General features: G+C 38.9%; 1 protein-coding gene and 1 non-coding gene across 6 annotated transcripts in view; both read right to left on the reverse strand.

Moving 5' to 3' along the window:
* The window catches only part of Grm8 (glutamate metabotropic receptor 8), a 925705-nt gene that overhangs the window by 682539 nt on the left and 215754 nt on the right, over window positions 1–27412 (reverse strand).
* On the reverse strand, window positions 16963–17058 carry Mir592 (microRNA 592). Its single transcript, NR_032747.1, has one exon. It is a non-coding gene; the product is annotated as a microRNA 592 (primary transcript).

Genomic DNA, 27412 nt, shown 5'->3' on the forward strand with positions numbered 1-27412 from the left:
CCAATTCCTATTTGAAGCATAGATTTTGACATACAGTAGATCACTGAGTTTCAGGATGGAAATAGTTCCTGTAAATGACAGCAATTAGCAAGCCTATGGCGAGGTGAGAAAGGAGTACGTTATCCAGGAAAGAGTCTCAGTTGCAATGAGACTCTGCTGAAGTCCTGTGAATCCTGACTTAACACTGAATATATGAGAGCAAAATGAGCCGCAAACCATGAACTGGACCAGTAAATTTTAAGAGTTGGGGCTATACGATTGAATTGTTTCATCTTATCTCCCTCTTCTCAGGGCAGAATAGTGGAAAACCTAGTCAGCAGTCACTGAAATACATGGCCTATGCCCTCCAAACAGCATCACGGAGGTTCAAGTTTTACCAGTGGCTTTGTGATAACTGACAAAATTGAAGTTCTATTTATTCATGCATTTATTGCCCCTGATCAAATCCAAAGCTAGGGAAACACAAATTAATGAAATTAATTTGGTGCCTCAGACACCAAAGAGGGAGATAAATGGATCAACAAGCAATTATAGTACAATGATAAGCTCGATTAAAAGGTTATGCACAAAGGGCCTCCAGAGCAAAGACAGGGAAATGCAAATAGTGTCAGGCTAAGTAATGGGATTGCAACAGGTGGTCATTTGAACTGAGCCAAAGGGGCACAGAGAACGGAAGTAGATCTGATCTAGACAGAGGAGTGAGAAGCGGCCATTGCAGAGGCACAGAGGGGTGACTGGTGACTCTGATTGACATGAAGTGGGTGATTTTGTTGCAGGAAGGAAAGAAAATGAATTTTAAGGGTAAAGCCTTTGCACATCAGTGACTTTGGAACCGCCTAAAGAAGAGGTAGTTAAACACATGATAAGACACAAGCTTTCAGAACAATCAGCAAAAGATGCTGCACATGGGTGAGGGAACAGGTTCTGAAGAATAGCAAAGAAAGTGTAAAGATTTTTCTTAAAATGTGTGTGTGTGTGTATGTGCGCGCGCGCACTTGATTGCATTGTGTGAGTATACCTATGATATTATGTATATGTGTGCAAGGTATATGAGAGAGAGAGAGAGAGAGAGAGAGAGAGAGAGAGAGAGAGAGTGAACGTATAAGTGTGTGTTGGACAGTGTATGTGCATGTGCTCATTTCTGTCCTGGAAAGTAGAGGAGAATATCAGGACTCCTGCTCTGTCACTGTCTACCTCCTTATTCCTTTGACAAAGGTCTCTGTTGAACATAGAGCTTTACCAGTGGCCAACGGTCCCCAGTATTCTTCCTGTCTCCATCCCTCCAGCACTGGGGTTACAAGCACAGGGCCACACCTGGCATTTTACAGGAATGCTGACATATGAACTCAAGTCCCCATGTTTACTCAGTAAGGACTTTGATGCACACAGCTATCTCCCTAAGCCCCCTGGCAACTTTGCTTAGGACTTAAATTTATCAAACCCTGCCCAAATATTTATTTGCAGGAAAGAGACCTAGAAAGACAAGGATGCCCTAAAGCATTAGCTTGGCTCTGTGAGAATGTGGGAGCACCTGTGGGATGGCGTGACTCAGAACACTCTAGATTCCAATATCATTTGGCAGGAAAGAATCTGAGAGGAGAAACTGCTGTTCCAGGAAACAAATCATGTACTCAAAATCACCTTAAGGATATCACACCAAGTTTCTCCCATGCATGTACAACACACACACACACACACACACACACACACACGACTGACTATGGATCAAAAGCAGGTTAATTCTAGTTCTTTCTTTCTCCTCAGAGATAGTGACTACGTCATAAGTGTGACACATTTTCAGTATTGTTTGTCCTTATTTCAGTGTTAATTTGACATATAATGTCACTATATATTATGGAATGTGGTGTAACAATTCAAAAGACATATACAATGTGTAATAAGCAAATTAATAAGATCATTTATTCACCACCTAAATTATATTTATTGCATCAACCTAATATTTAGTTTATCATTTTATCACTCTTTTTACTTTTATTCCCTGAAATGTTTTCAACTCAAAGGTATAACTTCAAAATCTCTCATAACCGATTAATCTGCAGCATCAGGCATCATTCCCTTGAAGAATCCACTAAGCTTACTTATAATATGCTTTCTGTGCTCCCAATAAAACAGGAAAATAATCATTTTCACTTATTTGAGAGCACATACTGACCACATTGAGGCATCTCATACATAGATATTTAGAATGAATTTTTTTTGAGTAATACACTTTTAGCTATTCTAATGTCCATAATATCCTATTTCATGATTCAGAATATGTACATTTTCATACTAAGGCACTGAAATAATTCCCGATTATTTTAGTATTGTAAGTAATTTTATGTGAAATATATGGAGATATATGTATGCATACATATATATCACGGTTCTTTTGGAGCCATTTACCTAGAGTAACTCGGTCTACAGATGTACATATTAATACTTAAACTGTACTTGATATTACCAAATTCTTTTCCCAGGATCGTTGTCACCCCTCATTCCGCCTGCTTGGCCACACTCGCTGGTATTTAACATAACTAGAATGTATCTCTTTCACACTACAGAAAAATAAAAATATCACCTCAGTATTTTATGGACGTATGCTTTCTGATTACCCACTACTGAAGAGCACAGTCTTCAGGCATGCCCTGGCTCCCTAAGTATCCTCTTTGCATGGCCTCTTCATACTTTTTCTTAGCCATTTATAGGTGGCATCTTTATATACGCCCGTATCTTCTGATGAAATGTGGTCTAGTTTTATATTTGTCAGTATCTTTAGTCCCTTAGGAAATTTCTAACCACGTGTAGTCTATAATTTCTTTATCCTGATATCATCTATCATTTATCTATAATCTATTATCTATCTCTATTATCTATATATTTGCTATCATCTATTTATTATAAAGATATGTATTATCTGTCTACGCATATTTTTATCTATCTTCCTAATACTTTTATTCATGTAGATTTAGTTTCCTTTTTGACATTTGGTCTCTAATGTATGTTAAATTTATTTTAATAAACATTGTAAAGTTGTTAGTTTATTCTTAAATAAATATAATTAATGATGACTCTTTTTCAATCCACACCCTCCCCATCTTCCGCCGTCTGTAGCTGAGTAAACGCTAGAGTCATATTCTGTTCCACTTGCTCTGTTTAGTTATCTCCTAGCTAATGTCAAACAACACCAGGCTGTCATGGATGCCTTTTATGAATCAGCTTGTGGGCAATTCTTTATTTTCTGCTTTCTTAATAATTTTAGAATTTTCCATTCTCATTATTTAGTTTCCATATGCATATCGAATCTTGTCAACTCTTTCATCTATGCATCATAACTAGGAGTCATTTCATTAAAATTTCACCAGGTTTATAAATTGACTGAAAAACACTACACAATTTTACAATATTGAAACACAACGCATGAATTTAAATAGGCATACTGTCTCACTAATTATTCAGGACTTCTCCGTCTCTCAACAGTATTCGTGGGGTGTGGTTTTTTTTTTTTTTGGTATAATATAATAGCTTTATCGTAGTTTGCTCGCACTTATTCCTAGGATCATATATATTTTAGTTGGTATTAAGAAAAGTATTTAACTCTAATATATTTTTAACGGGCTAGTTCTGATATAAAAGGCGGGGAGTCAATGCCACCATTTCTCAGTTAGTTCATCCCAATTGCACTATTTACTAGTCCCTACCTTACCAAACTCATCTTCTCAATTTTCAAATAATGCCAGCAACACTTCATAAAGTGGTTGAGGGACTAAATGAGCTAATATATGCAGGGTGCCAGGCGCAGACTAATCAAATCTAAATATTAGCTGTAAGTGTAAGAACAATATTAATTTGTATAATGGACTATCTAAGAACCTTACAAACCTCCCTGTTAGCTCAAATAATTCATGGGTTATTTTGGATTTTCCTTTGAATAATGACACAGTCTACAAGTTGGAGCAAATGTAGTTTCTCCTCACTTTCTTACAGTCCTAGATATTTCTTATCCTATTAGATTCCAATGACATTATCATAGATGAGGAAGCAAATTGAGGCACAGGCTAAAATGTCACCTCTATTTGTGGGTCTACATGAGAGCAATAGTTTTTAATCAGATTAACCTGGGCCGATTGCACTTCTAGTTTGTTATGAGTCATGACAAGTTCTACATCTTCTTTGTTCAATCTCTACACAGCAGTCTACACTGAACAGTACTTAAGCAATAGTACACATTGGGCCCGGGATCAGCAAGCTACAACCTACACCACCTATTTGGTTTTTTTTTTTTGAGTTTTTTTTTTGTTGTTGTTTTGTTTTTTGTTTTTTGTTTTTTTTTTTATTAACTTGAGTATTTCTTATTTACATTTCAAGTGTTATTCCCTTTCCCGGTTTCCGGGCAAACATCCCCCTAATCCCTTCCCCTCCCCTACTTTATGGGTGTTCCCCTCCCCATCCTCCCCCCATTGCCGCCCTCCCCCCAACAATCTAGTTCACTGGGGGTTCAGTCTTAGCAGGACCCAGGGCTTCCCCTTCCACTGGTGCTCTTACTAGGATATTCATTGCTACCTATGAGGTCAGAGTCCAGGGTCAGTTCATGTATAGTCTTTAGGTAGTGGCTTAGTCCCTGGAAGCTCTGGTTGCTTGGCATTGTTGTACATATGGGGTCTCGAGCCCCTTCAAGCTCTTCCAGTTCTTTCTCTGATTCCTTCAACGGGGGTCCTATTCTCAGTTCAGTGATTTGCTGCTGGCATTCACCTCTGTATTTGCTGTATTCTGGCTGTGTCTCTCAGGAGCAATCTACATCCAGCTCCTGTCGGCCTGCACTTCTTTGCTTCATCCATCTTGTCTAATTGGATGGCTGTATATGTATGGGCCACATGTGGGGCAGGCTCTGAATGGGTGTTCTTTCTGTGTCTGTTTTAATCTTTGCCTCTCTATTCCCTGCCAAGGGTTTTCTTGTTCCCCTTTTAAAGAAGGAGTGAAGCATTCACATTTTGATCATCCGTCTTGAGTTTCATTTGTTCTAGGCATCTAGGGTAATTCAAGCATTTGGGCTAATAGCCAGTTAACAATGAGTGCATACCATGTGTGTTATTCTGTGATTGGGTTACCTCACTCAGGATGATATTTTCCAGTTCCAACCATTTGCCTACGAATTTCATAAAGTCATTGTTTTTGATAGCTGAGTAATATTCCATTGTGTAGATGTACCACATTTTCTGTATCCATTCCTCTGTTGAAGGGCATCTGGGTTCTTTCCATTTTCTGGCTATTATAAATAAGGCTGCGATGAACATAGTGGAGCACGTGTCTTTTTTATATGTTGGGGCATCTTTTGGGTATATGCCCAAGAGAGGTATAGCTGGATCCTCAGGCAGTTCAATGTCCAATTTTCTGAGGAACCTCCAGACTGATTTCCAGAATGGTTTTACCAGTCTGCAATCCCACCAACAATGGAGGAGTGTTCCTCTTTCTCCGCATCCTCGCCAGCATCTGCTGTCACCTGAGTTTTTGATCTTAGTCATTCTCACTGGTGTGAGGTGAAATCTCAGGGTTGTTTTGATTTGCAATTCCCTTATGACTAAAGATGTTGAACATTTCTTTAGGTGTTTCTCAGCCATTCGGCATTCCTCAGCTGTGAATTCTTTGTTTAGCTCTGAACCCCATTTTTAATAGGGTTATTTGTCTCCCTGCGGTCTAACTTCTTGAATTCGTTGTATATTTTGGATAAAAGGCCTCTATCTGTTGTAGGATTGGTAAAGATATTTTCCCAATCTGTTGGTTGCCGTTTTGTCCTAACCACAGTGTCCTTTGCCTTACAGAAGCTTTATGAGATCCCATTTGTCGATTCTTGATCTTAGAGCATAAGCCATTGGTGTTTTGTTCAGGAAATTTTTTCCAGTGCCCATGTGTTCCACATGCTTCCCTAGTTTTTCTTCTATTAGTTTGAGTGTATCTGGTTTGATGTGGAGGTCCTTGATCCACTTGGACTTAAGCTTTGTACAGGGTGATAAGCCTGGATCGATCTGCATTCTTCTACATGTTGACCTCCAGTTGAACCAGCATCATTTGCTGAAAATGCTATCTTTTTTTCCATTTGATGGTTTTGGCTCCTTTGTCAAAAATCAAGTGACCATAGGTGTGTGGGTTCATTTCTGGGTCTTCAATTCTGTTCCATTGGTCTATCTGTCTGTCTTTGTACCAATACCATGCAGTTTTTATCACTATTGCTCTGTAATACTGCTTGAGTTCAGGGATAGTGATTTCCCCTGAAGTCCTTTTATTGTTGAGGATAGTTTTAGCTATCCTGGGTTTTTTGTTATTCCAGATGAATTTGCAAATTGTTCTGTCTAACTCTTTGAAGAATTGGATTGGTAAATGAATAAATACTAAGGAGAATCGGGAGGAGAAGAAAGGGACAATTACTGGGACACAGTCACCACCACTGGATTGTTTGCTCCATGGCTGGTTTCAAGCTCTGAGATCAGAGGTGATCGGCTGACCCAGAGACAGTACAGTCAGCAAAGTCAAAAACATTCACCGCCTTTCTTTCTCTCATTATAAAAAAAAATTCCCACCTTGATATTCAAAAATTTAAGAGTTGCATCAAATTTCCCTCTATACTGGTGGTGCAAAAGCATGCAGGAAATAGCTCAAAATGATTTAGTCTGTAGTTTTTCTTTTTTTATTGGTTATTTTATTTATTTACATTTCAAATGGTATTTCTCTTCCCAGTTTCCCCTCCACAAACCCTCTATCCCCTCCCCCTCCCTCTATGAGGGAGCTTACCCACCCACTCACTTCTGCCTCAGCATCCTAGCATTCCCCTAGGCTGGGTCATTGAGCCTCCACAGGACCAAGGGGCTCCCCTTTCATTGGCGCCAGATAAGGCAATCCTTTATTATATATGCAGCTGGAGCCATGAGTCCCTCCATGTGTATTCTTTGTTTGGTGGTTTAGTCCCTGGGAGCTTTGGGGGAACTGTTGGTTGATATTGTTGTTCTTCCTATGAGGTTACAAACCCCTTCAGCTCCTATAGTTCTTTCTTAATTTTTTTCCAATCTTCCCTAATTTCTGTTCCTTATGTTTCATCTTTATTTATGGTTCTCTGTTTCCCTTTTCCTCTTATCTCTCCTTTCCTGTCTCCTTTTTTATTTTTTCTCATCTTTTTTCTTTCCTCCCCAACCAAGCTTTAAGATCCAACCAAGATCTAATCCTCAGATTATATAACAAAGCTGGCCAGACGTTATATTGTCTAGTCTATGCCATGTACTTGACTAGATTATATCATTCAAATTCATTCTTTCCAAAATAAATTGAACACCTTTTGCTTGATACTGTTGTAGGGCCTTGAAACGAATCAACCAATAAGTCTTGCCCTTGGGAAGGCTGCATTCTAGTTGAGGGAAAGAAAGAATATAAATAAATAGACAAACAAACAAAAAAATAATCAGGGTCAGTGAGATAGCTCAGAGGGAAAAAACCCTTACTGTCTGTGTGATAATTTGAGTTTGATCTCAAAAATCTTTGTGGTGGAATTAAAGATCCAACTCCTGAATGCTGGACTCTGACCTCAGCATTTGCTCAATGGCATGCTTGTTTTGTCTCTCCCTCCCTCTGAAAATAAATGTAATGTTTTTAAAGATCAAATTGTAAGCATTCCCTCAGGACTGCTGTGGCCTCATTGACCTTGTGGCTTCTGCAAACTGTTTCCTACAGCAGCAAGCACATGGAGTGCTTCTATAAAAATCCATCCTGGGGTTGGGGATTTAGCTCAGTGGTAGAGCACTTGCCTAGCAAGCGCAAGGCCCTGGGTTCGGTCCCCAGCTCCGAAAAAAAGAAAAAAAATCCATCCTATTCCACCACTCCAAATCCTTCTACAACTCTCAGCTTTGTTCAGAGGGTCTCCATACTCCTCCCAAGCTCAGCTATTCTTTCTCCTTCACATATCTCAGGCACCCCATGCTGCTCCCTAGACACACCAGAAGTCTTGCTATGGGTCTTGTATTCACCTTGATCCTTCTCCAAGTCTCTGTTCAGTTGGTACCTGCTCAGTGGGGTTCATCACGTTCCTCTACAAAATTATTCTGCCTCTCTTCTCCCTCTTCTCAAGTAATAGGAAACTCTAATAGGGCTTTGTACAAGAGTAAGTCAGAGGTTTAGAAATGAGAAGAGCCTGTGGCATGGTCTGTTTATAGCAAGTGAAGGCAATCTTGCAAGGTTATGCTGGAGGCAATAAAAGATTTGGGCTTAACACTAAAAGCAAAGAGAGGCTACTTCAGGAGTATTTTTAGCAAATGGTGAAGGAGAGCTTGCTCTTCTCTTTAAAGATTTGTCTGCCACCATGAAAGTATGGCTTAGAAGGGGACAAGGATGTGAAGGTGGGGTGATGTGGAAGGTGGTTGACAGGAAACAGACTCAAGTCAAGGAATGTGCCCAATGGGAGTGAGTGAAAAGAGAGAGTTCATTTTCTGGAGGAGGTGAAAACTTCTAGATGGAAAAGCTTCACTCCAACTATGGTTTAGGATGAAGGATAGAGTGAGCTCTGCTTCAACACCACTTCTTCCCAACAACATGAATTCGTATTTGCACAAGATTTTATTTCAGTGTCTTTTTTCGTTGAAGATAAAAGTGGGATGCTATTTTTCAAAGGATAAGAAAAACCAGGTTGTGCCTTTTTTATTTTTTAATTCCCATGATTGTTTACATTAAATAGCTCATCGCGGTCATGAAAAAACATCTATACATCATGTCAGCTTGTTCTGAGTCCTCAGTAGACTGGATGGTGCCTGTCCACACTGCTACAGAGGCACCTTCTTTACTGTGTTGTTGTTGTTGTTGTCGTCGTCGTCGTCGTCGTCGTCGTCGTTGTTGTTGTTTTTCATTTCTTTTCTTTGAAACATTTTCTTCTTTTATGGGTTGTTTCTTTATTTACATTTCAAATGCTATCCCCTTTTCCTGGTTTCCCCTCTGGAAACCCACTATCCCATCCTCCTCCCTCTGCTTCTATGAGGGTACTCGCCCACCTACCACTTCCTCCTGCCTCCCCACTCCTGCCTCATATGCATTCCCCTACACTGGGGCATTGAGCCTTCACAGGACCAAGGGCCTCTCCTCCCATTGATGCCCAACATATGTGGCTGGAGCCGTGGGTCGCTCCATGTGTACTCTTAGCAGAAAGAAGGATAGGAAAGTACTGACGGTCCTGTTATCCAGAAAAGGCTGAATCCCAGATAGCGTACAATGAAGAGGGCAGTAACACGTGCCTGCAGCTTGTTTTTATACAGAACAGAGGTTCCAGTTCACACTGTGGGAACTGGGCTGTCATACCTGATGGCTTTTGACTGGATTGCAGCATGGCAGGTGTCGTACTACGGTAAGAGAAAACAGGAGACCAACCAGAGGTCTGGGGATTTTCACTCTTTTAATAATAGTAAAAAGATATAATCTGATATTGCAAGAACTAATCCATTCCTGTAAGATCTGACAACTCTATGAAAACAGAATTAACCCTTCTCATAATCCTTTCTCCTTGCCCTACCCACATTCCAGTGCTATCTACTAATACGGTACAGCTCTCAATGCATGTTTCGAAGACCAAGTTTCCAACCTTTAACTCTGTGTGTGCATATTTATGTGTACACATATGCCATGTGCACATATCTAGATAAATCTTCAAGGGACACACTCAAACTACATTCAACTTAGCATATAGGAATGGAATGGACCTCAATCGAGACACAGCTCACCTCAAATATGGGCCCATCACAGCACATTCCAATGACTCCACAATTCTGCAGACGGTTGACACAATTTGATTGTAACATTTTCCTTTTAGCCTTTCTTCTCTTAGTGAGTGGGCAATGGATCTATTGATTATACCATAAAGATAATAAGGGGAGGAAGAAAGGCAGAAAGGGCTGCTTTCCTCTTTAATTGTTTTTCTAAATTCTTCCTTTGGCTTATTTACTCAAAAGTGAATGCAAAATTTACTATTATAGGAAAAGTGTTTCTCAGCATGGCATGGTATAAATGCTATCTTCACACAAAGCTTAAAACCTCTAAGATGTTAAATAATCACATTTAAATTTTAAATTACATTCTAGATCATGTAGTACATTAATCATAATAAAATATTTTCAAAATATTTGAATAATTGAAACAGACAATGCAATTTTCTTTCCCACTCATCAACACACATACACATACACGTGCACGAGTGCACACACACACACATACACACCACATACACACATACATCACACTTGCACATCATACACACAGACATCACACACATTTACATACACACACACAACACATGCACATACACACACATATACAACATACATGCATACACACACATACTCTCAAAAGTGATCTCTAGAACAGGAACATTACCATCATATGTGAGTTTTACTAGACTCCAGAGACTTTGGACTCACTATAGGCACTGAATAAGAAGTTCGTGGGTGGGACTGCTAACACAGCTTTAAGAACTGCTGTTTTAGAAGTAGTGCTTCCTCACACACTTAGCAAAAAAAAAAAAAGGAAGGTTATGGTGCTTATACAATTGGCCTACACTCTGCTAAGTGCATGAGGCTGCCAAACCCTAGAAGCTACAACCCCGGGAGTTCAGCTGCCCCTCCCCAGTCCTGCTGACCTAACTGTTTCCAATCAGCAGAGAAATAACACAGAACAAGAAGACATGAATACATATGACTAGCTACCACAGCCTAAATCATCTAGATACCTATCGCTACAGAAGACCACATAGGCTGTGGTATATTTGTTCACTGAAACCTCACTCAGATAAAATGAATACATGATGCTACCCATGTTCCACACCGAAAAACTCAGAAGTATAATTTTGAATAAAAAAGGTCGGAACACATAGTTTTTTTTAATGTTTATATAATATTTATAATGTGCTGGGAGTATCAGATATTATTGTGTCCTTGTGTAGTAAAATTATACAGATGGAGAGAAGGGAGAAAATCAGTCATGAGTAGTTAGCTCTGAGAAGGAGGGAGGGGAGGCAAGCATGTAAGAGGGCTCAATCAATTCTATTTCTTTGAAAATCAGAATAAAGCGATTGATTAAGATATGATCCAGGAAGGCCAGGGATAGCGGCACAGGGACAGCTCCCACTGTTTGCTATGCCCTTTCAAACTGATGAGCTCTCTCATTAAAATATTGATAAGGAGAAGCCTTAGCTGGAGTCTGTCTAACTGCCTGAGCTGAAGGCCGAGTCTACAGTTGTAGTTCTTTCTTGTCACAGACTATTGTCTCTCTGAGACTGGGTTTCCTAATTTGCAAAACAGAGGAAGCCGAGTTTCAAGACACGTCTGTGTCTTGTACTCTCTTTCTCTCTTTGATCTGTTTTTGAGTTTGAACAGAAAACCCGGAGTCCCTTTTCTTTCCCTGTCCATACATGGCTGTGCTTCCTGGACACTTGCTCCTTGTCCAACTGTCCGCCCTAATATCCCCTTGTTTACAATGGCCCAGTAAAATGAGACAGGACTAATAGCCGGTCACAAAACAGGAATCACGGAACTTGTGATTTAAAATATATTTTAAGGCAGAAAGAATAAAAATAAAACAAAAACTGTTTGGCCCAAGGACAGGTGGTATGGGATTAACAAAGCTACTGACCTTGAATTTATAAGCACCCTTTCCTTGAAGGAGAGTCCTTTGCCTTGGCAATGCAGCTCACCGAGCACATAATATCCTACATTACCATGCTGTTTTTCTATACCTAGCCGCATCCTTGCCCCTGCCCAGCGTCAGAAATGGTCCCACCAACTCTCTAGCTGACGACAAAGGAACACTAAGCTTCTTACTTTCAGACAATGGTTCTTTCCATGTTCCCTAGGTTATGCCTTACCACGGGAAATTTCCTTACCAAACAGGTTGATCTTTCAGACCCTCTTTAAAGGACATTATCTCAGTAGCATAAAGATCATAAGAAAGGATGAGTAATTTTAACAAGTTTATCACAAGATATTTAAATGTATTAAAAAGTATGTATTTCAGTGATATTTACTCTATTATTTTTGCTAATTTTCAAAATCAGCGGACCAGACTCTTTAGATGGCATTTTCAAGTTGTGCTTTGTGATGCTGTATCACAAGATACAAGGTTTCAGGCACACTTTAGGCATTTGACCAGAGTAGTGTTTAAGAATATATTTCATTCTGAGTGGCTAGAAGTGTAAGTCACAATAGGGCAGGGGTTAGAGTACATGGGACAGTTTGAGTGGCAGAAAGAGTAGGAGAAATATGATGTAATTACATTATACTTTCAAAAAAGTATTATAAAAAACAAAACTAGAGGCACTACAATCATAAAAAGTCAATAATCTATTTTGAAAACTGATACAAGATACAAATGGTTACAAAAAAAGTCAGCAGGACTAGAGAGATGGCTCAGTGGTTAAGAGCACTGACTGCTCTTCCAGAGGTCCTGAGTTCAATTCCCAGCAACCATATGGTGACCCATCTGTAATGGGATCTGATGCCCTCTTCTGGTATGCATGAAGAGATCGACAGTGTATATGTTACATAAATAAATAATTTTTTTAAAGGTCAGCAAATCTGACTTTGGTTCTAAGATAGACTAAGTGAGTTTCAGTATCGCTTAGTGCCACACTGCTAATCTACGATGTACAAAGTGGGCTTTGCAACTTACAGGGTCCCTTCCATATCTTCAGTCTTTCAAATCTGTGTAATAACTAAAGAAGCCAATCATTCTTCCAGTGGAGATGTGCCCAGTTTAAATTTTTAACTATTTTGTTGGAAAATGATAGACGTATTCATGGGTAGGACCCATCTGTTCTAGAGTCAATGCCATGTGCATGCTGGTGTTTACTTATTGTTATTATATAAATTATATGTTTGTGATATTTAGCATAAGGGGCAATGAATTATTTTCTCAATTAAACAAAATACCCAGTATCTGTCACACGGCAGAAGGATATAGTTAGTCAATTCAAAGTTAATTAATAAGACTAATTAGTAAGTTCATACTAGGCCATGGACTATGTTAAGTGTTCATGAATATTTTTCTCCTTTAAAATTTAAGGTGATTCTGAAAAGTGGGTATTTCCCACCTACTACAGCATCACTGTGCATTAAAACCCAATCAGGAGCCGAGTCTGTCCTGATATGCCTTGATCACAGTGTTCCTAGCTAAAAGGCATTGATTCACAAGGCGCTTTACAGATCTTCTCTCATGGGGATCACTCCAAGAACTCCTACCCCTTTCAACATTTACCCTTACCTTCGTGCTTCCTGCTAAAGGACTCCTCTGAAATGGCCCAGTGTGCATTATTACCATGTTCCCCTAGTGATTGGAGAACTCACTCCAAGCTAAAGTAAGGAGGTCACCAAAAGGGAAGAACTAAGTGGAATCTGTCCAGAACTTATTCTTTAGATAAGCACAATCAACATTTATTACCAACTATGGATTGTTGATGCCATAATTCATACATGCATCATCTTCTCTCCACTTAATTTCTCTGACATATCATGTTATATAGATGAACTTCATAACTTCCTGTGACGGGAACTCTTGGTGTGGTCAAGAAATGCAGTCAATAATTTGGATTGCAACAAAACATCTAATGGGTCTTTTTGCTTGTGAATGGGAGAAAAGGAAAGAATTGTTACTAGAGATTAGGACAACTAGTAACTAGTTACGCTGTGCTGATAAAAAGACTAATGAGGGAAAGGATCTTGACCTGCACAAAGAATTCTGCTACAGGGTATCAGTGGCATAGATAGCAAGGACCCAAAGTGGAAAGATGTAGCCGAGTAGGATAATAAATATGTTCCATAAACCAAAATAGATGTGACAGAGTGAAGAGATGGATCAAGCTGAACAAATTGAAATTTAACAGAGATAATTTTAGGATTCAAAAAACAGACTTCTCAGGTATGTCATGTTTTAAAAAAACCTCACGTCTACTTTGAAAAAGACATCGAAAGTCGAGCAATGCTAGTTTTATTTGAACCAACAAGGCCTGCTACCCGATAGGCTTGCACCCCCTTCTGGGACAATAATGAAAGGTATATTGGAAAGTGAGGCCACAGGCCTTCTCTTGTCAGAATTGACAACTGAACTGGGCACTGCAGATCTTTGGAAGTTGAAATTTAAATTAAAAATTGATATTGAATCTTAAAGAAACAAACGTACTAGACATTTAATTTCTCATACCAGATTGATTAAAAAAAATCAAAGTTTACAATGTCAAGTAGAGAGACATTTTAAAGGGGATCTTTAGTCTGAAAGAAAATAGAATAGGAATATAACATCTTCAAAGGTCTTTAAGTGTCCATGGAATGAAAATAGTCTTATTCTGAAGGATGACCTAAAGAGGTAAAAGACACAAGGTAGAAGGATACACGAGGTAGAGAAACGGAGTTTCTCCATGTTGAGTACAGAAACAATCTAAACTATTTCTAATTACACATGGGATTCAGGCAGGGATCAGTAGGACATTGCCTAAATGAATGTTGAGTTCTTTTGCCAGACCAAGGGGGAAAGGCTTATGTGCATTACTAACACTCAACAACCAATGGTTTGAAGTTCAATCTGCTCTCCATATGTTATGCAAATATAGGACAAGCACATGATTTGATTATTCTCAATGTAGAATGAATGTCAAATTCTAATTAATTGGATCTCGCCATTTAATTTTTTTAAATAATTCAGAGGGAAATGAGATTGAAGACAATTTTCTCTCAGGAAAAAGAAATGTTTACAAAGTAAACCTTTAGTAGAGCCAAGATTCCTAGAGAAAAATCTCACCCTTATATCTCCAGGCAAAAACCACATCATTAAAAATAATTGGATTATGATTTCTGTATGAAGAAATAATCTCGATCTCCTAAATCTCTCAGCGGGCCAGGGAGGGCTAACAGTCATAAGATCTTTTTAGCACCACTCATTTTTTAAATGCTCCATGAACTTGAAGATGATAAAGTGTCTTTAAGAGCTTTCGTTTGAACCTAGCATCCCCAAACATTAAATCAAGTCTCATTAATTCAAGTAATTCAAGGAATTTCTTTTTAAATTTTGCCGTTTGGGTTTTCTTGACTATGGATAAGCAAGAAATGACCATAGATTATTCCTAGCGAGAAAAAAAAAGTGGTTCTCAACTAGAGAGAGACGCATGTATTATAAATCAGCTGATACTTACCTCACAGGTAAGCCAGAACACATGGGAGCCAGTCTTAAATTCTAGAAGCTCTGAGTCAGCACACAGAATTAAGTGCTTCCAGATGTGTGATCATCAGCAGAGCTTGGGGGGCAGTTGGGGGGACAGGGTGTAACCTGTGCAGCTGCACGGGCTGTGTGTCTAGGAGCTGTGTGAACTCGGTCTAATGCTTTTTTATGCCTTTAAAAACTATAATGATTTTGAGCTCTGGACCCTGAACGTGATGTAGGTGGTTCCTGGAGACAGACAAGCAGCCACTAAGGTACAGAGAGGTAAACTACTGGTAGCATCTAAACATAGCTATATTTATTAACGAGGTACAATATCCTGTAATCAAGACGCAGCCCGTTGGTTAGAGGGATAAAGAATCACTTTGCTTGTCTAATCTATAAACCAAAGCAAATTGACGAATCTGCTAATTGTTTGTCTCTGCTGCAGATGTGAGCTGCCAGGAGCCAGTGGAGCTTCAGTATTCAAAAGTAATCAGCCACCATTTACAACTCCATCAAAAAGTCATGTATCGCTTTCAGAAGGCCCAGAATTTTGGTACATTTTTTCCCCCTGGAGTTGTAGAAGGAATGATGAGGCATATGTGGATTTTAAAACAACACAACAATCTCTTCATCTCACCACGGAAAATCCAAAGTAGCAAAGGACACTTGTCTCTTATTCTCCAGAGTACAAACTGCCGAAGCAATGGGTACGTGGAATGCAGGAACACTGAACCTTCGCTCAACTCTCCTCTCCTTAACTAGAGTTGCAACGTTGCTCTGGTCACTTAACACATACACACCTTCCTTCCTTTACAGGACAGAGAACTACCAAGCCTAGAAGCATCACAAATAGAATCTCTCGTGCATATCACTGCCTTCACTTTAGCCTCTGCTTTGTGAATCTGAAAATGAATCTAGAGCTGAGACAATCAGGGGAAAAAAATTAAAATGAAATATCAAATAGGAAAGCCACTCCAGCTCTAATTTAACTACATTTTCTCCATTTGATGTCAAGTTCATAAGTAGAGCCTATGTAGCTCTGGAGAAAATACTGAATATTACCCTAAATTTACATAACATTTGTTCTAAAGAGCAAATAACATTTACATACAATTTACCTCCAATAATTTGCACATGCAATATTCCTATGGAAGTCGGGGAAATGCATTATCCTCATTTTCAGAATAGTAAAACCAAGATACAAAATAGAACCAGAATCACAACGCATACACATACAGAGAAGCTATATTCACAAATCATTTCTCCATTTTAACATTTTCATATTATTAGACTCTTAGTGCAAGATTATTATCATTACTATTATTATGAAATGTGTGCATATAAAATTATTAGTTACAAAGTAATTTCAATTATAAATCATCGTACATGGAGCTCTATAAGGCACTAAATAATTTTAACAAATATGTAAATTAAGAACAGATTATATTTTCTAAATCTCATTGTGAAGTTATGTATAAATTTAGCAACAACCTATATCCCATGGCAAAATAATACAGTGACCTCCTGTGATAGTAGCAGTCTAGTAAATGAATTATATTTTGATTTCTAAGCCTACCTTGTAAAAATGGAGACTGTAATTTCCTAGGAGTGACTTACAAACACACACAGAAATATTTTCCCACCTCTGTCTTTCAGTTGCGATCCCATGCTACCTCGCGTCTTGAGCCCAGACTTAATTAAGCATTAGCTGCTCAGTCTTAAAACCTCGCGGAACCACCTCTTTAATTGGCGATGTGATGTCTTACGTCATGATGTTGCGTCACCACGTGATGACGCTGTGCCATCACAACACATCATCGCATATTGACACAATGCCATGGCATAATATCATGAAATTAATTACATCAGCACTCCCACACCCTGGCCCCAGGGAAGGGCAGGAACAACTCCCAGTTTTTCTTTGCTCTTGTGAAGAGTCTTGGTTGACAGAAGAAAACAGCAACTGGAGAAATAATTTCCTGGCCTCCTAGAACTTCCTTGATCTACAATTAGAACTGTTTTAAAGTGACAAAGAGGAGTTCAAGGGTCAGTTGTCATGGGGATAGTATCTATGGGTTGTTACTTGCTTTGCCCCATAAATAATAACACTTGAACTCAATTTTAAAGACAAACATTTACAAATGTTAGCCTTCCCCCGCCCCAGCCCCAAAGCTTATAATAGCACTGGAATGATATAAAAAGAAAATTAATTTGTTGACTCTTCATTTCTTGTCCTTCTCATCCACTCTCCCACAACCCTCTTTCCTCATTGGGCATTCCTCTGTTACAGTATACTGGAGGGTCAGGGGTGAGAGGGTAAGAAATAGGTGTAGTCAATGATGTCAACTAGCTTTGTATGTTAGTTTTGAGATGTAAGGAAATCTGTAAAAGAACTCCTCTCCACAGTCTGTTGGAAGGCAGCCTCTCCAAGTTCACACACACTCACAACCAAAGTGTTTGGATGAGGCAATTACCTCCCCCCCCCCAAATTATCTGAGTTTACTGCTGAATTATTCCAAAGAGAGGAGTTCCCAGTTAGTTAAACAAAGGGCTGGTTTGTGCGAACTGTCAGTGAGTGACCTTTCCTTCACAAATCCAGTTGCTAGAAGCCTACTGTATTCTAGTTCAAGGGCTCAGGTCAAGCAGAGGGTGGAGAATCATCGTCAAAGCTCATGCAGCAGTAAGGGAGACAGGGGAACAGATTTGAAGGCAATCTGCTAAGATCTCTAATGAAGATGAGACATGCTGATTCTAGGGAGTCAGCAAGGGGAAGGGTGAGGCAGAGGTGCCAAGATGATCCTGCAAGGAGGCAACATCTCTGTTGCCTTGCTCTTTCTTGAAAATTAACATGAAAAGGAGAAGAAACCCTAAATTCAAATGTAAACAAAACTGGGCAAAAGGGAGATCCCAACATATTAGATTAAATTTGTTTGTAGACATTTTCTCAAAAAAGATCTGTTGAAACCAGAGCAGTTGGAGGAATACTGACTCACACATTCATAATCCTTCATTATAACTACAGTCTCCTGATGGTTCTTAAACGACTCTGTCTCTTAGCACAGCTATTTTTTAGCAAAGTAACCTATCTGCAAAAGTAAACATGCCCCTTTTTCACTATTTATAACCAAACATACAATAAAAACCGAAGCCTCCCCTGTTTTCCTAAAAGCAATTGAGTAGCCACAAATATATTGGCAACTTCTTTTCTAGTAAGCATATAAAGATGAACTTTTTAAAAACCCTTGAAGATATTCTGCCCTTTGAAAGAGATCATTGATAATTATTTATATATAAATAGGTTTGCAGAATACCTCTACCCAGTCAAGGATCAGTGTAATAGGTTCTGACAGATTTGGTCCAGATGAAAATCACTGGTAGATATTTTCTACTGTTATCATAATCCCTAAGAGATGTTTCAAAGCTAGGAGCAAGGAAACAACGAAAACCCAGGGGATTTCAACTTCCAAAAGACTTGCCTTCGTCTTCTTGAGAGTTTAGAGTTTTCAAGTAATGTTCAAAAATTCCTTTCTAAGCCAGGGATACTTGCCCTTTTGGAACACACATGGTTAGCTATGTAATTAAAATAAGATTAAACATTTCAATGTATGGAAAAATATGTATTCATATATACATAAATCAATCTATAAAGTCAGTAAAAAGATTATTAATAAAAAATTCTCTAATATATATAAGCAAATCAATAAGCAAAAGATTGGTGGTAAATCTCCAACACTAAGTCTTTCTCATATAGACTGTACAAAATAGGAATTGTAAATACATACAGGAAAGTTTGCTTGAATAAGCGATATATTTTAGGAAACAGAATACAGATGTTCTGCGGCTTATATGGGGTTGCCCCTTGCTGGAAAATGCTATAAACATTAAGACAGCATCATAGCCTATGGCAAGCCAAGGAAGACCCTGAAAATCAAATCACTGTAGATGAGAGACCATCATGGTAATACAGGGACAAAGGTCTGTAGAAGATGAAAAGTCAAAGGAATGCAGAAGTTAGATACATTCTGAATATTTTTCTTTAAGAACCATATCTTTGAAAAATTCCAAGTCCAAAAAACTGGAGTAAGAATAGCAACGGCAGAGTTTCCAAGTTCTGCAGATTTATTCAGCTCTATATTAGTGCTCTCCTTCTCTGGAAGTCAGTTTATGCAACAGATACGTGTTGCAAAATTTTCAAACTGAATTGGTATCTTTGAGAGCAAATAATATTTGTAGCAGAATGGTTGCAAATACATTTGCCTGCTTTATGATTCCTGAGCTCCGCATGCTTTCACACTTAAACAGGGACCCATTTGTTTAACCATCTCAATATAAACTAGTGATAGAGTGAAATTAGGAGTTTGGGGCTGGAAATATTCATATGTAAATTATCTTCTTCTGAGCTCTACATCTAACTTACATGCCTAAGACAGGTAGAACAAATACCCCCACTTGCTGTTTTTATATTAATTGAACATTTTTCACATGTACATAATGGGCTTTGCTCAAATCCAGCTCCATTACTTCCCCTCCAATTCCTCCCTTCTTTCCCTCTCATTTTAACCTGGTCTCTTTCCAAACATGCTAAACTGTGTGCTGCCTGCATGTGCATGGCTGTAACATTCCTTACTGGAGCATAGGTAGCCTCTCAGGAGCCATTTTCCTGAAGAAACCCTACTCCCTCCAAGTGTCCATCAATTTCTTTTTATTTTATTTTATTTTTATTGGATATTTTATTTATTTACATTTCAAATGTTATCGCCTTTCCCATTTTCTCCTCCACAATCCCCCTATCCCATCCCCCCTCCATCTGCTTCTACAAGGGTGCAATTTCTAAAAGCTCCTAAGCTAGCGGTTTGAGTTCATGAGCCCATCTCCTGTCTGTACTGGGATCCGGGCTGGCTCGATCTTATGAAGTTCCTCTTCACGCAGTCTTAGGCATTATGAGTTTGTGTGCAACAGTCCTGTCATATCTGGCAAACACTGTTTCGCTAAGGATGCCCACTCTGGCTTTTATAATCTTCCTGCTGCCTCTGGTCCCCATAGCACGGGTGAAGAGCTGTCATATAAACGTCCAATTCAAAGCTGAGCACCCCAGTGTCTTATTTTCTGTGCACTGACAGTCATAGATCTCTGTACTAATTGCCATCTACGGCCAAAAGAAGCTTCTCTGAGGCGGGCGGAGAGTTACATTATTCTCTGGATTTGAAGATAAGAACGTAGTGGGGGGTGTTTATTATAAATGAGTTTTATTCATTTAGTAGAATGAATAAAATTTTTCGGTTTTCTCCAAGAGCCTACGACATATCCAGCCACCTTATAGACTCAGTTAACAGTACTAGAGTGAGTTCCCTCTTCTGAGGAACAGAAATCCAATCAGACAGTGGTTGCTTACTCCCACAATGCTTGTCGCCATCCCGTCAGTAGACATGTTTCGCCAGGCCCATTGTTATAGTTGGCAGGGTTCACAGCAGGGTAAGACCGTTGGTTGCATTGCTCCCGTGGTAGTGTACATAGCATCTTCCAACACTGTGAAAGCTATCCAATATTTGTCTCTTCTACCTCTGAAGTCGTTTTTGGAGTTGCCAAAAAACAAAATATCACGCAGAGATCCTTTAATTTTAATTATGTGGAATAATTGTGTCTAAATTACTGAATTCAAGGAAAAGAAAAGAATGATAGCACTTCCATTTTTACAGCTCTGAAAGCTACCAAAAGTTATACTTGGTGCTTCACATATATGTTATCTCATTCAGTTGAGCGCTCTCAATGATATCTAGGTAAAATACAGTTGTTTTGTGGAAAGAGAATGTCTTACTATGTACCCCAGGATAGACTTGAACTCCCTGTGTTCCTGTCTCTGCTTCTCAGGAACCACAACTGTAGTCATGTCTTCTATGCTAGGCATAATTATTAACCAATACACCTACAAAATTTTGTTGCTTGAATTAATCTGTTAGTTCATTATTCCTGAAAAATATATGTTAACATACTAAATGCATCAAAATTAACTGAACTTATCTTTTTATGATATTTATAGATAGGAGGGCACAAATTAAGTTACCAGTTTGATGAATATCTCACTCTGAGGTCGCTAATGCAATTTTCAGTCCTAACTCCACCTTCTCTGTCATCCATCGTCCTCTATTAATAGCCACAAACACACAAAATGTGCTGCATCTTCAGAATATCCAAGATAGATACTATATTTCTCCTGTGTCATTAACGACGATGTTAATGCCATACCAACTTCCTCTTTCTCACTCCCCTCCAACTCAGTGTTGAAGAAGCAGGAGTTGAGGACCATGACTTTTCCCACCACAATAGAAATGGTCTACTTCATTTCCATACCAGAGGTACCTGCTTTTTATATAGTATAATAGTATAATAGTGAGGATCTGATAAACTATAGAACCCCAAACTGAAGGTGAAGTTAATAAGCTTCGAGTTCTGAAGTAGAATCTCACCTGCCTTGACTTTGAACTTTCCAAATTCCTTATAGGAGAATGCTCTACCCTAAAACAGAAGAGTTTCGAATAAGAGGAGGCAGGTGAAGCCCAGGTCAGCAGGATCACAGATCCCCAGCAAATGTAAAGGACCATATGTAACAAAAAGACTACACCCAGCATGGCTGGAATTGATTAGGCATGCAGTTGTGAGCCTTTACTGTGTGTAGAAGAAATGTCATGAGGAAAGTGGTATCGTGGAAAGACTGGAGAATGATCGAAGGTGCAGACTATTACAGAGTCACCATGACACTTCACATATGAAAGACGGCAACAAGGAGACAGGGTGAAATAAGGGTCTACTAGAGAAATTTCAGTGAACTAATGCCAGTGTGTGTGTGTGTGTGTGTGTGTGTGTGTGTGCACATGGGTGTTTGCTGACAATTTTTTTATATTCTTTATACGGTGAAAAAACAAACTTAACAGCGAAGACTTCAGGAGGAAAGATGAGAAGAATGAGGGATGCATCTGGTTGTAATCAAGAAGGAAGAAAAGGAAGAGGAGGATGAGGAAAAGGAGGAGGAAGCTGACTTAATTCCAAGGTTAGCACTTTAAGATGACAGGGTGAGTAAGCTTAATTTTCATGACTATCACATGAAAGTCACAGAGAGAAATAGAGACAGCCATGTCCTGATAAGAGAGTCAGCACAAACCTTTCCAGCAGCTACTGGAATGTGTGATCCAAGTTAAGCAAACTCATCTCCTCACCCACCCATCCCGCAACAAAAACTACCCATACATTTTTCTGTGAAAAGATAGGAATTTTTCTCCTTTTACAAAAACATCCAGAAAATGGCTGAAATCATTCGCTGTTCCAAACCTTCTTCTGTAAAGCTTTAATACTTTAGAAGGACAATTACTTCAAAGAAGGGATGATTGCTCTAAAAGTCCAGATGGGAATTTGATGACTTTTTTTTTTTACAGTGAATCCATAAATTGGTTTTTCTTAATGTTCAGTGGTAGCAAAGTCATCTCATTGAAGGTAGCTTGTGTCACTTATCTCTAGAGCCCTCAGAATACCTGATGGCGATTTCAATCAAACCAATCATTCACGGGACACATAATCATGAATAATTTAGTGGGACAATAGATCTATTACTTAATATAGTGCTAACCTTTTATGATGCCTGTACCTGGAGAGCGAACTGATATCTGTGTCACACAGCAACTTCTGTCAGTGTTGGGTTTTGGAGAGAAGCTTGTGACTCACAGAATACCTTAGCATGGGCAATTATAAACCACAGGATGGGGAAACAGTTAACCTTTGTGTAGCATTTAAGAGTTTACAGAGTACTTTCTCAGACATTATCTCATCTGATGCTCTGCTCAGCTCTGAGACAGAGGCTTTATTTCACACCTGAGAACCAGACTCAGGGAGTTGAAACGTTTTGCCTAAAGCTTCCTACCTATAAAGTCAGAGGTCTGGTACTAAAAGTTCAGGTTGTCTCTGGTACCAGGCATGTTAAAAGCTGATGGTAAAGGGTTTTAAAAAGGTTCTATCCTCACCCAGATGACAGCCAATTTGTTCAATTACCCTGTTTTCATGATTCTATTGGCCACTTCTCTCTTGTGACCAGGAACTTATATGACGAACCCTACCAATGAGGCATCATCACAAGCTACCATTTCTTAAGAAAAATGCTTATTTAATTATGAACTAAATCACATGTGAACTCTTCTATTACATCTACTCATCATCCTGCAGCAAAGGAAGGTACACACCTGGGAGTAAAAAGTGCGGAATTCTTTAAAGACTTCCTGTCATGTGAGACAGCCCGTGTAAGCAATGCTTAGACTTGTATCCAAGTGCAATTTAATATTTATTTGAAGTTCTTATGTGTACATTATTTTTATTAGTTCTCAGAGAATCCCATACTATACATATCCTTAAAGGGTAATTACCTTGTTATAAGCTAATGGAAGGAAACTTGCTTTGTCCATTTGAGAAACTCTGTAATATTCTTCATCATTATCTACCTATCTTACTATATATATATATATATATATATATATATATATATATATCCTCCTCTCCTCTCCTTTCCTTTCTTCTCCTGCACTCAAGTTCCTCATTAGATTTAGATGTTTCCTTTCAGCTTTAAAGAGTATCATTCTGCATTTGATGCAAACTATTAAGAGGACCATTAGATAAAACTGGCATTTTTTTTATAGCAAAAGTAAATTTTATCCAATGTAGAATAGCATATTAAACCCGGTCTTCATTGGCTCCATAAGTCATTTTGTAACAATATTTTAATCTCAATTTCCAGTATTATTTAAATGTTGGCTCACAAACGACAATAGTATAAGGACCACATAAAACATCCTTAGACAAAGCTCTTTCAAAAGGTCTCTTATTTAGCAGGCTCACGGGGAAATGGGGCTTATCATTGCCATATTGATAGTTGTCAGTACCTTGTACCTACAGACCAATGAAAACCAACGACAGCAGAAAATGCTTTCCCACAAAATTAAATGTTTACACTGGTATACTGAGGCTCAAATCTTCCCTATTTCTTCCATCTCGTTGTATCAAAACAACCTCTCCAAATGTCTGTTATTAGCAGAGCCATTTAACGGACTGAAATTTTAGTCATTACAACTCATGCTCAAAGGATGTGGGTTGTTTGCTCATCAAAAACATGTCATTAGGACAACTTGCAGCTGGTACCCAAAATTTAATTTATTAACACACCCAGCAATAACCAGAGAATTGTAGTAATTTAGTTTGAGGAGACAAACTCAGCAAGAAGCAATCAGAATTTCTGGTATCAGGTATCAAGCTAACAGGATTCCAGCTGTTAAGGTGGGGTTTGTAGGGTGACTGATTATTCTGGGATGCCTGAGACAGTGTGATTTTCTCAGGTACGGGATTTTCAGTGCAGGAACGAGGCAGACCTGGACAATTGGGTTTCACTTTAGACACAGGTGGGGAAAGTCTCTTCAACTCATCCTGGAGAAGACAGAAAACTCATCTCTGGGAAGGAAGGAAAAGCTGCATTATCAGAAGCAGCACCGGAATCAGCACAGGGTAGACTAGAGGCCTGGATGTTGTATCACACAGGTATTCAGTTAAAGCCTATCCCTGAGTCCCAGATGAGGACAAGATGGGCCCAGAGCAGGACAGGCTGAATCATTACCTGGAATACACGTACAATAGAGCGAGGGGCAATGGGAAAATAAATTTGTAGAATATTATGATTAAAATCCATTTGCTTTCCTGTCATCTCTTCAGTCTGCGGTTCTGATTTTCTTTAAGCTAAGTTGAGTGGTTTCATCCTTAAGTGTGGGTGGGCACAGCAGAGCTCCTATTTCAATGCCAAATAAGAAAGTGAGGGTGTCACCAGAACTATCAGGCTCCCTTACTGCTGTGAGGCAGTCTTCCCGTGCTGTTAAAGACAATGATATAATAGTCAGTTTGAGTTTCTGCTAGATTGAGTACTTTTCACTGGGAGACACCCAAAGCTCTTTCTCATCCTTTTTATGTGCTGTCAGCATGGATTTGGCCATCTATTATAGTCATTATTTGAGAAGGAAAAAATGAAGGAAGTCTTTCTTTTCTGCTTAGAAAACTCTGTTTCTATGAAGATGGATGTTTAGGAATGTGATTGACTGTGGTATAGTAGTTGTACACTCCATGGAAGTGAATGAGATGGTGTCTGTAAAATAGAATATTTAATATACAACCTGTCCCACCACTCACTTCCTCACTCAGAATTAAACATCAATGATACTCACCATAATGGGATATTTCAGTAATGGAAGTGATACCCCATTACAAACAGAACCATACAATGGTGTCATGATGTCATGATTAAAGCAACCATTTATACCATTGTTGAACATTATAATCTTAGATAATAACTGCTATTAAACAGCAATCCTCTCATGGAAATTAAGAGGCAAACCTCACAATGTCCAAGGATTTGGGAGAAGTTGGTAAGAGAGCATATGTGGAATGCGTGACACTGGATGGTGTTCAACCAATGTTAACTCCTCCCTTTTCCATCTCCTATGACAAGATCATGTCTGCAGATGAACAAATGGATCACTTTCAGTTTTTGAAAAAGTAGTTTATGACCACTGTTTATTACCAATCTCAATCGCCACATGGCGAGAACTAACCCAGCTTGTTTGCTTTGTCTCTCACGTTTATTTTAGCCTTCAAAGCCATAAGTGTCTCCTTAAATTATATCAGAATAAACGGGAGTCTCAGAGACGACCTGGTATTTGTACCAAACAGTTTAAAAAACGCAACCTGGGTGATCGCACCACTCAATGTCCTGGGTCTGTCTAGAGCATGCCTGCCCCTAGATAGGGACAGTTGCAGGACATAACAGAGCTCCATGGATTGGGAAATCTTCAAGGTGAAAATCAGGTAGAGGAGCTACCACCTGAAGACCTGTGAGGTTGAATGTTGCCCATATAGGAATATAGAGAGGAACCTATATGTATATAACATCAATTAATGAGAAGAAAAGAAGCCATGGATTTCAAAGATAGTAAGAGGGTGTTGCATGGGAGGGAGGAAAGGGAAGGGGAAAATAATGTAGTTGTAATCTCTATGAATAAAAGAAATACTTTTAAAATTTTTAAATGGAAAAAGCACAGTGTTTCACCATGATTTCTAATCAAACGAATCCTCAATATTTCTAAAACAATGCATGAAAGTCGATGTAGCCAGTAGCTCTTCTGATATCTTGACGGTTTAAAGAAACTGATGAAGAAAGGAGCCTGTCATCAAGGGTCTTCTCCTCAGGGCTGATTTCTATCAATAAAGAAAATCTGGAGCTGTTACCACATGTCAGAGACTGTCTCAAGTAGATAATAGGAATTAGAGAAATTGGTCCGTCTCTCACAATAATTCTGTGCTACAGGTACATTTTGCAGATTATTAAAATAATACTTGGAAGATGCTTCAAGGTACAGAACTGGTGACAACCAAAGTAATACTTAAACGTGTGTCGTTCAGGCCTCAAAACCCATCCTCCTGCCACTAGCTCAGGTGAGAGAGGAAAGTGCACTGTTCTTCCTTTTAGTAACATTCTGCCCCAAATTCCAAAACAGTTCTGTATGTTGGTGTGTATACACACAGACACATGCACGTGTGCATGTATGTGTATGCATGTGTATGTGTGTGCTGGGATGTCTTCATCAATTACTTCTCCACTGATTTTTGAGGCAGAGTCTCAGGCTCACCAATTGAGCTAGAATGGCTGGCCAGAGAAACCAAAGGGTCCACCTCTCGTTTCTAACATTATTAAATGGTATGTTAGAACAGGAAGCTTAATTTTACCTATAGTGGGTACAGACTGCATTTCATGAATCTCACACTTGGGTCACTGTTATCATTCTGTAGAAAATAATGCCACTGCCATAGAAATTCCTCTCTGTGGTAACTTCTTAGGGTTGCTGTAAGTAGTTTAAGCAAATGCCTTTAAAGTTCTCTTCATCAGGGTGGAGGGGAGAAAAAAAATGAAAAAGCTCTGGGTTGTATTCACTTCAAAAATGAAATCTCTAAAGGTTTGAGAAAATGTCCCAGTTTTTTCAACTCGGTTTTCAAAGGTTTTTAATGGTTAATTTGATATTCCAGAGTATTCAGCAGTAGCCCTTAATGAGCTTAAAACTGGACCTTTTTCTACAGGCTTGGGTTTCAGATAATGATTTGAGACCACCTCATCCTGCCTTCTTTACACATTGAT

Source organism: Rattus norvegicus, chromosome 4, assembly GCF_036323735.1.
Source record: "Rattus norvegicus strain BN/NHsdMcwi chromosome 4, GRCr8, whole genome shotgun sequence".
NCBI classification, from domain to species: domain Eukaryota; kingdom Metazoa; phylum Chordata; class Mammalia; order Rodentia; family Muridae; genus Rattus; species Rattus norvegicus.